General features: G+C 31.6%; 1 protein-coding gene across 1 annotated transcript in view; it reads left to right on the top strand.

Moving 5' to 3' along the window:
- The first annotated feature begins 3217 nt into the window (after nucleotides 1-3217).
- Nucleotides 3218-13717, top strand: part of LOC119839858 (transcription factor hamlet-like) — a 73446-nt gene continuing 62946 nt past the window's right edge. The window contains exon 1 of the mRNA XM_038366270.1: nucleotides 3218-3573. The gene's annotated coding sequence lies outside the window, so the exon portion shown is untranslated. The remainder of the gene's footprint in view (nucleotides 3574-13717) is intronic.

The following is a 13717-nucleotide window of genomic DNA, read 5'->3' as shown; positions in this document are numbered from 1 at the left end:
TTTTTTCTCAATTATAATAGAGAAAGTTATTACGACACGATGGTAGATATTCTTAGTACTACAATAATATAATAGTAACGATAAAAGTCTATACACATACTAATATAACGACGGCCAATGGCTATGTTTTTGCAATTATCTTAATATCTTTGACATATTTTATGTCCTGTTTTAGGATGGTATTTAATATAAGTAGTACATGTATTTATATATTATTTCATCATATGTTAAACATACTCCTTACATACCGTCTCCATTATAAAATGAACGCAATTTTGCTCCACGTTTGCGGACCTCCACCTGACTTGACCGACAGGTTTTAATAACTTCGATGCGTTATTGTAATTCGCATCGAGTTCAAAATGAGAAAACAAACTCTAAAAAAACTCGATCTATTGCTAACTGCTAATCAAATTGTTTGCGTAACATTACAGTTAATAGCAGGTTTCTCCTTTGAAGTGATCTTGTTCGTTATAATCACTTTTTTGTGTTCAGTCGACCACACACTGCGTTTTGCAGTTGATTTGATTAATTGCATTCGATTGCGAATCTTCAAATCGGTAATATGGATTCATACGGTTGAATATCATAATCATATTAAAAGTTCAATATATTATTTAACAAATGTCATAACCTATCCTAATTCATTTATTATGAGAACTCTTTCATACAAACAAGTAGTTATGTTGAATAAAACAGCTTGTTGAATGTAGGTGATTAAGGTAAGTTAAATATGAAGCAATTGAAGATATGGTTAATGTTAAGGGTTGAAATTAATTAAGATATTATGCGGCGATATAGTTTTATAGTTCAAATTTAGTGACAAAATCTGGTTGTCTGGCGATCGTTAAAATTTCAGCGCAAAATAATAAATTTTATTGTTTTTATTGCATGTCGTGATATTGTGAAAATAAAAGAGATTTGCAGTAATCATTAAAGTTAAAGTTCATGTTGGGAATACAACCCTTTTTCTTATAATTACATTCACAAACCACCAAGGTTTATATTTCTGTTATGAGCAAATTTACGTCATAATATCTTACTAAATCATTTTATCGTAATTACTCAAATAGAATTATAAACTTGTTGTGACAATTTACAAAACCAAAATTTAGATTGTCCACCGAAGATTCTAACTACTTTTCGGTTTTAAAACTCTCACGTAATTATTACGTCAATAAGCTGATCTATAACTCTTCTGCAAGAAGAAGTGTATTTTTTTACCATTTTGGTGTGCGAACAATAATTATAAAATCGTGTCCAATGTAACTATGTTACCAAGAATCAAAATCAACCGCAATTACGAATATAATAAACATAATTAGGTTTCCTAAAAGCTCAGTTTTCGTTTCTTAAAAGAGTTGTTCTTATAACAGGTTCAGATGAACCTCTTTATGCAATTTAACGGACTGTTAAGTACAGTTTTAACACCTTAAAGTTGTTTCGAATTTCTTTGAACATTTTAACATACCATACTGCCCTTAATTTGTAATACTTTTCATAAATAAATAGATTACCGCCATCCAAGGTACATAATAAGGTCTTTTGATTTAGAGGTTTGACATTAAGCGTATCAAAGATTATGAAATACGAGTATATCCTATTGATATGAGTTATAAACAGAATCTTACCTCTAATGTTTTTTTTCTCAACAAGTAATTTGTAAGATCAATATTGCACGAAAAAAACAAGAGAACATATAGATAGGCTGATTGGTGACTTTACACTAATATATAAAAATGCAAATACTTGTTTTGAAAAAGAAAAAGACGTGTTTAAAAATTAAAAATATATGTATGGTTTTCATTCCTAAAGCTTATAACTCGGTTATTTTAGGTTAAATGATTTTCAACTGTTCGTTAAATACAAACTAATTGAACAATTCAAATGATATACCTCTATTACCTCCTAAATGTAAGGAAGAACTGAAAATGTATGGCTTATCGAGTACATTGACTGCTTGTAAATACACAACGTTGAACGAAAATTCAATAATTATTGAATTTATTATAATAAAAACAATTGGATATTTGTCCAAAATTAAAAAAAAAAACACTACTTCTATGGTGAATCAATTGGCGCTGTGGATATTGATTGACCTATAGCGCTTATAATATTTTATGATTTTAAGGAACTTCTGTGAAACAATTTTAAAACATTAATAGATTTATAAAGGATTTATGTTATTTAATTAATAAATTAAATATTTATACACTCCAAAAATGTATTAGCTATATAAATAGACAACAGTACCTTTGTTTTGAAACTCCGTTCTGTTCAATAGATATAATTTTGAGATGTATGAATGACGAAGACAGTGTTTTCTAGTTTTTTTTTTAAATTAAAACCTAAAGCATAATGGAATGAAGTATACATAAATACACATTATGCAGCATCCATACTAATAAAATATGATGTAAGTATAAAAGTGTAGCATATTATTATTATTAGCGTAATTTAAAACAGTGAGTGTAACTTAGAATTAACCGAGCAAATTCGGCCTTGTTATAAATGCGAAATGTACAAATACACAATTCGTCATATCTACAACTTTATGACATCCGCACAATGCTATAAACTGCACTCAACGTGTTTTGAACACGATCATGTCGTATGTAATTATCGCAATAAAACTCTGCAAAGTGTTGCCTCCGCCACCAACCTCCAGTCCACTGTGAGATTTAAAGCTATTTCGTAATCATTCGTTATCGGACTCACGACATTTAATTAAAAAATGCATGAAAACTATCTGTAGCAATACATTGTGTAATACGGTACAAAAGATTTCAACGGCGTTGTAGCTTTTCTGAATTTATAGTGTGATAAGAAAATAAGTACACTTTTTTATGATGAGCGATAAGATATAAAATATTTTATGTGTTGCATAAACGGATGTGATTTAATTTAACTAGAAGTGTAAACCAAATGGCGCTGGTTATAATCGTACATTCATTTGTATTAATAATAATTATGCATTCGTAGCGTCACATAAATTGACGATGTAAAATACGTAATTATGGCGGGAAAATCCAATTCGATTTTCGAAGGCAGTATCACAGGCGCACGGGGCGGCGTCGCGGTTGCGACTAGCGCTATCGTTCAAGCAACCGAGTACCGTTAGAGTGAGAGAGCGAAATGATACCGTACGTGTGAGAGAGATGGCGGACCGCGCCCCGTCCGAGCCATCCGGAAGCCTCGCTGAAACTGGACCGTTTTCTTTTCTTGTTATTATTGAGATCGGCTCTCAAGTTCTGTTGTTGTCGCGCGGCGCGCCGCTCGCGGTGATAACGCGATGCAATGCCGGCCTGCGCACGCGCATAGCTTTAAGCTCGCTCGCTCCGACAATCTGCACCCCCGTAATGGAATGGATACTATCGAGTGCTACTGACTCCTATGGATATTGTGATTAAAAACGTAGTGATAACGAATGTGAAACTATTGTGCTATTAATAAGCGCGATTGCGACGGATTTTATTAAACTTTTTGAATCATTCTGTTGGAAAAGTGCTTTTTGATACCGATTTAAAATCGGATTCGTTGAGACATCTTTGATAATTTTTTTCTGTACAAAAGGTAGGTCCTATTCTTTTTATTAATTGTGTATAGATAAAAAATGTTTTAGAATTAGTACTATTCATGAAATATAATCGTGATTTTTTTCAATATTTTCCTTTTAAAATTATTTAAGGACAACTAATCACCTGTTCATTTAACATAGCTATTGTTAAAGAAACAAAATAATAAATTTATAATAAACATAAATCTTAAAACAACATTAAATTGATGAAATGTTAAATATTTTAATATCATCTTAAATTTTCATTTCGATAACGTTTCTTGCTATTTTGCTTTTTAACGTTTATAAAGACCACCACAATATTTGAAGTATCATATTGTTTATTAAAAGATAAATAACTATATTCATAAAAAAAACAATTTATTACCATGAGCGTACAACACATTTAAGCGCCTTATTTAAAAACAAAAATTCAAAATAATTGTGTCAGATAATCATACTAAAAATATTTAATTCTTATTCAAACACTTAATATCTTTGTAATTATTATTATTAAACATAAAAAATGATAAAATAGCACTAGCCCAAAAACTCGAGTAAATTATATCATCTTCTCATCATTCATCTATCATTTTAGCTGACTTTTGGATTCGAACGCATTGCAATAATTATTGTCCGTTTAAAGTAAATTAAAATAATCTAATATTGTACAGTTTCACTACAAATTTTCACTGTTCACAGTAAAAAATAAATAAAAACAAACTAAACAAGATTATTCGACCCACTAAACCAGAAAGTCAAATCGCGCGCCGCCGGCCGACGGTGCGTCTTTTTATTACAACCATTGTTGTTTGCTTGGGACAAGTCATTCATTATTATTTACCTTATCTTTCACTTTTATTAAATTCAATCGAAAAGGAAACAAGACGATTTATTGCTTTTTTCTCTATGGATACAATAACGGTTAACGAATTCAATGTATTATCTAGATAAATATATACTTTAGTTTGAAATGTTTGTGTGTTTTATTGACTTATCAAAATTTAATAATAATTTCCTCGGTGGAATTGTTTACTTGCAAATTAAAAAATAAAAATATTTTCACATTATTAAAATACTAAAATAGCGCCGTGCACAATTTATGCACTGCTATAACGCATATTATAAATATATTAATTTCGCAAAAAAAGTGATATAAGGTGATATTAAAATAACAAAAACCTTATACCGGACACAACTATTTAAACCTATTTTATTCCTTAAATTGTATTTAAACTTCTAACTTTAATAACGTGTGATGATACATTATTGGTATGTAAAAGATGTTTAATTATTTTAAATAATAGTTATTTATTTCATTTTAAAATAAACAAATATATTTAAGAAACGAAAATAAACAGTTAATATAACATGAGTGTATGTTTTCGGTTTTGTGAAAACAAATACGCTTATTGTAATAGGAGTACAAGTAATATAAAAAAAAATTACGTTGCTTCGAAACCGCATCTGTACTGCATCCTTGTACTGCATCGCCGAATTGACACACAAAAAACATAAAGCAAACAATTTTTATATTCAAAGCACTCGTATTTAAAACGATCATAACAAATATGTATTTACAATGACGACATACAATAGAAAGTGTAACAGCTTTATGATATAACTCTCAATGTATATAATTACGGTTCTAATAAGAATATTCTTATCAGACATCGCGTCTTTCGAACCAATTTAAATCGGCCGTGCTTTTTTTTATTCGCGAGTAATATAGACATTGATACCAGTTCAACTTTACAATGTATCCGAATTCATAGATGGCAATCATTCTGTGGCATCTAAAGTCAATCATATTCTTTTTAATCGTTTCTCACGGACCGCACGAAGATTGCATTCCCGATGCAGGAAAAAAACCACAATACCGCGTTCTGCTGTGTCATCTCTGTTATTATAAAATAATTAAAAAAAAAACAGACATTTCGCTTTCACTGGTGTTTGGAGTGCGTATAGTTAGATAACTGTCAGAGCTGCTCGATTTAATTTCGATCGCGTACAGCGACAATATTCCGGTTTATTATACGCATCAGTGAGTGCGTACGTCTTATATTTTATTGTATGTGATTGGCTTTCATTTTTTGATATAATTGCGCATTTTGTATCTAGTTTATTGGATGAACGGAGAAGAGAAAATAAGCGATGTTGAACAATTATTTAAGGTTTTGCGGACGATATGTTTTTCGATTGTTATTACACATTATATTAGATACAATTGAATATTTTTTTTTTTTGTAGTGTTTTCGTACGTTTGTTTTATACAACTATTGTTTCTTAAATTAAATAAATTTCATTTTAAAAATAGGTAGCGTACTTTTCTATAATTGACAGAGATTCTTGCGACTATATTCGAAACTAAATTTTTCACAAAAAAATATACATTTATAATATACTATGAAAATCATACAGGCCCAATTAAACATAAAGTTATATAATACACAACAATATCGGAAAATTAACAGTTTCACGTTACCGTTGCTAAATCGCAAAGCATCAGAATACTAATGATAAATATTTGCGTCACTAAATTATCCCGGGTAGGTGTGACGACAAATGAATGATTTCAAAACGAGCTCATAACCATTTGCATATAATTGCAGTCTAACTCTAATTATACAGGAATATACGCGTACATTATCTCCAAGAGCCAGCGACTGCTAAGTGACCATCTGTTATGGATACCATCAATCTTCTTTAGAATAGTACTTGCGAGTACATGTTGCTAAAAGTTATAGAGTTATTGAATACGGAGTAGTAATAGAATTGATTGTAATCTATCATTATGGCTTATCTAATTGTAATATTCCTTCACAACAAGATGGGAAATTAGAATGCAAGTGCGTTTACTGTTTCCTTCAATATCTTTTGATGAAACCAGTATAATCTCAATGTGTGTGTAACGAGTCAACTTTTCTAACGACAATAAGGTTTCTATATTTAAATGCAAATAATGAAGCTTTAGTATAAATTGACTTATATTTTAGTATTGAAAGTCACGTTATCTATCCAATTTCCTATTAAACTTTAAAAACAATGTATATTTTACAGTAGAATGTTGTTACAAAACTGGAGCATTCTAAATGTAAGGGAAGAGAAAGTCACATCATTCACAAAATATCAGATAATCTATGCTACTCCTAGTACTGCTTTAAACTCAGCAAATTAGCAGGCGATATACACAGGGCTATTGGGTAGGCACAATGCAAGAGATTGTATCGGCAGACATTTCGATGCTTAATACAATTTACCTATTTGCGACGATACTATCAACTATGGCATGAAACAGTTTCTTTAATGAAATATAAGAGAACTTTTCCCGTATCACGTAGTTTAAAACAGACCATGATTATATAGTCGTTCGGATAGTGTCTATTTCACAGCTATTCCTTCCACAATATACACTATATATAACAACCTCAGGATAGTTAGTACGTTTTTTATAAAAGTGCCAATTTTTTACATCGATTGGATTGAATAGTAATAGTTTTTCCGAACAAAAATATCGGGTATTGTATCTATGCGGGACTCGTAAATATTATTCGTCGCTGCAGCAGACACATGAATCACGATGACTGCATCGTATTTGTATTCACTGGGGATGAATTCGCGTCACTCTCAAAATTGTCAATATGAAACCATACACAAATTTAAACCTAAACGACTGATAAATATACGGCAGCCCATCGAAAATCGTATGAGATTCTTCGTTACCTAGCCTGCTAGTCTCTGAAGAGTCTGAGATTTCTAATAAAAATTCAAGGAAATTTGAAATAGTCTGCATTCAAGTACATCACTCAGATTGTAAAAAAATGCACAGACGACGGTATAGACCGAGACGCATAATTTTTAGATTCATTTTCATAATGTGCAGCCAAACGTCTGAGGTCAACTTCGTACATGTAACGAAAATAAAAATAGACATACACAGAACTAAAAAATTGAGAATCATTTCAACAATTGTTCAATATTGTAGATACTTAATTGTTATTTTACAAACTCTTCTACAAAAGTTATCTTTATTTTTAAAAGGTCTCTATACACACGAGAGGTGAATAAAGATTAGAAGATAGTTAAATAATAATATGTAATATGTATGATATTGTTTCTCGCATCGAAGAGACTCGACCAAGACAAAATTAGAAGATGTGAAAAGCTGATTATAATATGAACGGCTTCGGTCGCTCCGAGCTAAACAGATCAAATGATAACGATACCGTTTCTAACATATTATTTATTGCAAAAATATTTAAAATACACTCGTAAATTATATAACTCTTGGGCTTTTAAATCACCGCAATTTAAATTATATGAAAGATACTCTTTAAGCTATTAATTCACTAAAATCTATTTATGATTCTTGCGCCATGCTATCTTGAGTTAAAGTAATTTATAATATGGATGGGTTAAGAAATTATTTAATGGTATGAAAATCACGTAGCATGTAGCTACGTTTGTAACCACTGCATAAAACATAGATATAATTCACTCAGAATGATGCATGTTTTCTATCACACAGAGTTTGCGTTAAATATATAATAAATAAAACAGATAGTGTGCTTATTTGTTGAATATAAAGGCTTCGAGTCATAAATACCCATAAACCTACATTACTAAAACCCATAACGCTCACACGATTTAAAAAAGTGTACACTTTCATTAACTATGCGTGGCATACGTCTTCATTGCATAACTCGCTGGCAATCGGTGCATGGGAATTGAATTGTTCACTCAAATCTTTTTCACACACATGAATGTAGACATAAAGCTGATTGCACGCACCTTGTTGCGATCACCTTTGAGTGGATGCACAAAAAACATGCATGTTTCACATACGATTCTGCAATTAATTAAGGTAATAGTTCGTTAAGCACAATAATCAAGTCGATTGCGCGTTTTAATTGTGCGTCTAGCCTTTATGTGTGGAATTTAGGTCATTAATGGACGATATACGTCTGGTTCAATAATACAGAGCTTATAAATATTACATCGCGAAACTTATATAATTCATGAATATAGCTAAATTTTTATTTCACAAAAAGTAGTGTAATCAATTAAATTCGTCAAAAATAATAAAACTATTACCGTAAATGTATTGATCAAAAACGATTAAGTTACGAAACGACCACCGCCGCTATGTTAATAGAAAAAATGCAAAAAAATGATTGAACAAAACGTCACTCTCGATTTCATTCAAATGAAATCGTTTCGCTATAGATATTATCGTGATTTATAACAATAAACCCAAAAAATCCCATCGCCGTGCGAAATCGCGAAAAATTAGAATTGCATCATCAACAACCGTATAATTGGCGTTGCAGATTCTTATAAAAATGATCATTTATAGGCCGTTTTGAAATAATGGCCAATTGGAAATATATTGGAGGATTAAGCGCCATTTATTAAACATGTAGTCTATTTTATAACTTGATAAAAAATGTTATAGACATTTATTACCCAAATATTTAATTTCATACCATTTAATAAGATCCTTGTCTTCTTTTAACATTATCAGGTTCAAAACTCAATAAAACGAATCCACACATCGACATTCATAATAAAACGGATTGTCGAAAAGTGTGCTATCAAAAACTAGATTTAAGTCATGTATATTTACTAATTTGCTGTAAACCGTGCGAACGGAACGAAAGGAAAAATAAATAACTGCTAGCTTTATTTAATTTATTGAACATCCGTCGAAATGCCGATGCATAATATATGTAACTATCGAATATGCAGCAATAACAAACGCTTTGTAAAAAGTCGTATTTTTTCTTGAATTTCAAGAATCATCAATAAACATACTTATCAAACTAACAGTTGCCACGTTAGTAGGTCACGACAGCTTCCTGCGGGGGGAGTAACTAGGGAGGCAACAAATTCTAAAATTGGTCCAAATTACAACTCAATTTGGAAAGCATCTCATCAATGAATTAAGAACGTACAGAATTCTCTAATTACAAAACCAAAATACAGTCAAATTGTGAACCTCCTTAATTTTACGTCCGTCGATTGAAAACTAAAATTAAAAACATCCAACATACAGAAGTAACTCCGGCACAGATTAACATGGCGTGAAACCTTACCTCCATTATATTTATGATTTGTTTCTACTAATAACTTACTTAAAGTTAAATATTTACTCTTATCATACCTTACACATTAATGATTCAGACTAACATAAATCAGCAGCGAATTTATTGGTGCAACGTTTTAATTGGCTGGAATGCTGTCAGCATATTTTAATAGGCACTCTTATTGAATTCAATCCATTTTCAGTATAAATCGGTCAGCGATAACGAATTTTTAAAGTAATGTTGAATCGTACTGCTACCGTGCAATAAATTCATTCGATTAAACCTTCAGTAATTTTTATCAGCCGACTGATCACGCAATTTTTAAATTAGTAATTAACATATTTTTAAGGATAAATTAATTCAACATTATTGGTCATTTGATTTTATGATTTATGTACAGATATTGATTAAAATTATGGATAAACAGGCTCAAATTGTAGGCTTATATTAAGCTTTGAATAATTGTTTTTAAATTACATAAAATTGATAATGAATTAAACAGGGGTCCTTATTAGATGCAGGTGCGTTGGATCGATAGCAATGAGATAGTATATAAACAAATAAACGTAACAAATTCAAACGCCATTGTCGGTGCGTAAATTATAATATATAGACCTTATATTATTTTCTACAAAGTCTTAATTTAGCTAGCGAAGTTACGAGAAAGAGGTTTTCATACGTTTTCGTTTAACAATGTAAAATTTGCATGTCAGAACATGAAAAAAGATATATAAATGCATAATACATGCAAATACAGTCATACTAATCACTATAAAGAATATTTATCTGAAGTGGAAAACTTGATGAATTCCCGATTGAATATAATTACGGTGCTACAGCTAAGATCGACAATTTTAATATTCAATTAACTAGACTATAATTCTAATTTCCATTTAAATTCATGTATTCATACGAATATATTTTATAATGCGCAGATATCAGATCCATTCATACATAAAACATATTTTATATAACATACTTACCCTTAGTATATTTATATTATTATTACAGCTAATTAAATAAAAACGGTATATGCTGGAATTATAATAATAAAATATTGGATGAAATCATATTTGCGCTTTATCTCTTTCACTCATTATAGATTCCTATTTTTTTTTACTACCGGTTGTAAGAAATTCTCAGTTAAATATTCGACTATAACGATCGCGAGGTCTGTCCAATGCCCTAGGAATGCTCCTATCAAACCGAACAATAGCAATAACAAAATCTCTCCCACGGCACATAATAATGAATAGTTAACAACGAAAACTAGGTGAATCTTTGTGCAATAGCCTAGTGTCTTTTAAAAGAAATATGATCATTTTCAATTTCATAATGTTTCCCACACGTGATATGAATGGTACGTACTTGACAACGAGGGTCCGACAAATTAGTGTAATCATAACGAGATTTTGTATGTCACTTATAATTTTGTTGGTTTAGTTATGCGCCATTAAAACATCGTTACCGATTTTAAACAAATTACTTGAATAAAAACTACGAAGAAGTAAATTGAATCAAAACGCTCTTCGAATTGTTCTATTTTCAAATCATGATAATAAAATTAAAAACTCTGAATGTGAAGATATTTATACACACATAAATATGCAGACATACGTTGCGTAGCATTATAAAATATGCATATATGGTGCTATTAATGATTTGTTTATATTAAGACACGGTGAATCATCTCACGTCGAAACATCTAAAAGTCAAATTCACACAACTCGTACGTATTACCCAAAAATGGATTGAGTCATTTGCATATTTACGAGCATAACGACATAGGAAGCAGTCATTTGTCAAAATGTATGTTAGCTTGTTAACGCATTCGTAATTTGTTGTTATTCTTTAATTTATATTATCTGACGACACGAAGACACGTCTAGGGAGAGATAAAATCGGATTACGGCACTTCTCACGCGAAATCTTAAAATTCTTCAAGCCCTAGTCACCGCACGGCGCCTGTCAATTGCTTAATGTTGAATTAAGAAATGTGTAACACCCGTGTTTTGTTTCTGCACGAATGAGACATTTAACAGTTTTCACCCTAATTACGTACACACATGCAAGTTGTCCATTGAATGAATTTTGTTTTAATCGAATTCTATAAAAGATGGAGGTTCTTAATAGCTAACAAGCTACCTAATCTTAAAAAATAAAAATAGGTCTCAATTAAGAATATGATATTTTGCCAAACAATAAAATGAACTTAAAGCAAAATAAAGAAAAAAGCAATTGAATAGCAGTTTTATTTAAATTCATATTACGTACATATTGCGCGCTGTCCGCGTCGCGCTGCAATAGCGAAACACTCATATGAACTTCTGCATTGCTAACAATAGTATGATAAATAACAAGAGCAAACAGAACAATGAAGGGAACGTGGCTTTAAAAATGGACGTGAATATACGCCAAGAGCACACGTTCAATGCAAATTGGCCAAATGTCATACCGTAGTAGAATCTTACACAACGCTGACATTCCTTTTTGTTCAAGATTCTCAGTGGTCCGTGTGAAACGTTCTCACGTCATAATGCGATGCTAGCAGAGATAAGCCAGCGATCCGGCTAAACGCTGTATTAAGATAACGTAGCCGGGGCATCCACAAACACAAGTTCAAATTAAATCATTCAGTGGAAACAACGGCAGTTAGCGCTGTAAAATTACACGGCGGTTGAACTCGCTGTATTGCTGTGTACTGCTTACTACTTTAACTACAGGCTTAAAGCCGACTCCAAAAAACTACAATACGTCCAATGCCTCATTTTTTGTCTGTTACAGATATAAATGCATTCGTTATTAATAAATACGTTCTGTGAGTTACGTCTTACAAAGAAATTCGAATTCTGTTTTAAAATGACTTCTTCCTCGATATTGATCTTTATAGCAATACCGGGAATTTGTACACTAGTAATTCTCATAAAGAAATTTAATCTTCCTATCTAATTAAGTCCGGCCTTGAATGCCTAGCCGTGTTGCGAACCATGTCGACGTGATCCACGCAACGCCAATATGTGGGCCGACATATCTGTTTCAAACATGCGATACCTCCCAGTGACAGTTACATCATCAGCCTTACTAACCTCTTTCCTTTCTCACACATTGCTGTCGAGCTACGATCGACTTCCTTTACATTTGGTGCCACTTCCTTTTCTTCGGTTTCAATTATGCATAGATGCGTATCTAGAGCTATAAAAATTGACTAACGCCGAATTTTTATAACAGTTATATTTTATAATATTAGGTTTCAGTAAATAGTTAAAGTTTTAAAAGTTATCGTTTTTATAATTTGTTTTAAACGCAACTCAAATTAGTATCACATCTAAAACAGCATGATGTACCTCAATTTTCTCACATTAATACCAAATTCGAAGCATTATTGTGGAAACATTAATTCGATCGTTATGATCGTATGGGTCAGTCTCACATATTTGAATGCTAACAAAAATATATTTAGAATAAATAAACTATCGAAGCGGCACATTATTTTATGTTAAAAATACCAATTTAATATATATTTCTCACGATTTACCGTCCTCCATCTGTAACATCCGCCGAACGTTGATTTGTGGCGAATACGCGATTTCGTCCCCGTCCTGCCAGCGATTGATTAGCCAATTGAGGATGTAAATTACGGCGCATCTAATGTAATCTAGGATGAGGTCTGGTGGCATTTAGAGCACTTAGCCGTAGCACCGTTATTTTTATTGCCGTCGCGGTGCGTCTGAATCGTAATATTACCCAATAAAGCGTACTAAAGCCTCCAATTATGCTGTCATTAATTCGAAATTCAAGTTTTTAACAATTACTGCGAACCAATTTGGATTGTAATATGTGAACTTGAGCAACCGCCCATCGACTTATTATTTCAAATGAGAAATGTAGCAAGGAATCGATGTAGATTTACGAGCACTTACAAAAAGCAATCAAAGGGGGCGTGACCGCGAGTAATTATTTCTTAACACCATCTTTAACTTTGCTACCGAAAGTGGTCCATTAGAGACTTCCTCTGACTTAATGGTTCTGATTGAGATGCTGTTAAACACTTAATTAAATCCGGTTAATTATACTC

Source organism: Zerene cesonia, chromosome 5, assembly GCF_012273895.1.
Source record: "Zerene cesonia ecotype Mississippi chromosome 5, Zerene_cesonia_1.1, whole genome shotgun sequence".
NCBI classification, from domain to species: domain Eukaryota; kingdom Metazoa; phylum Arthropoda; class Insecta; order Lepidoptera; family Pieridae; genus Zerene; species Zerene cesonia.
Note: the sequence above shows the minus strand (reverse complement) of the source record. Positions and strands in the feature narration are given on the sequence as shown.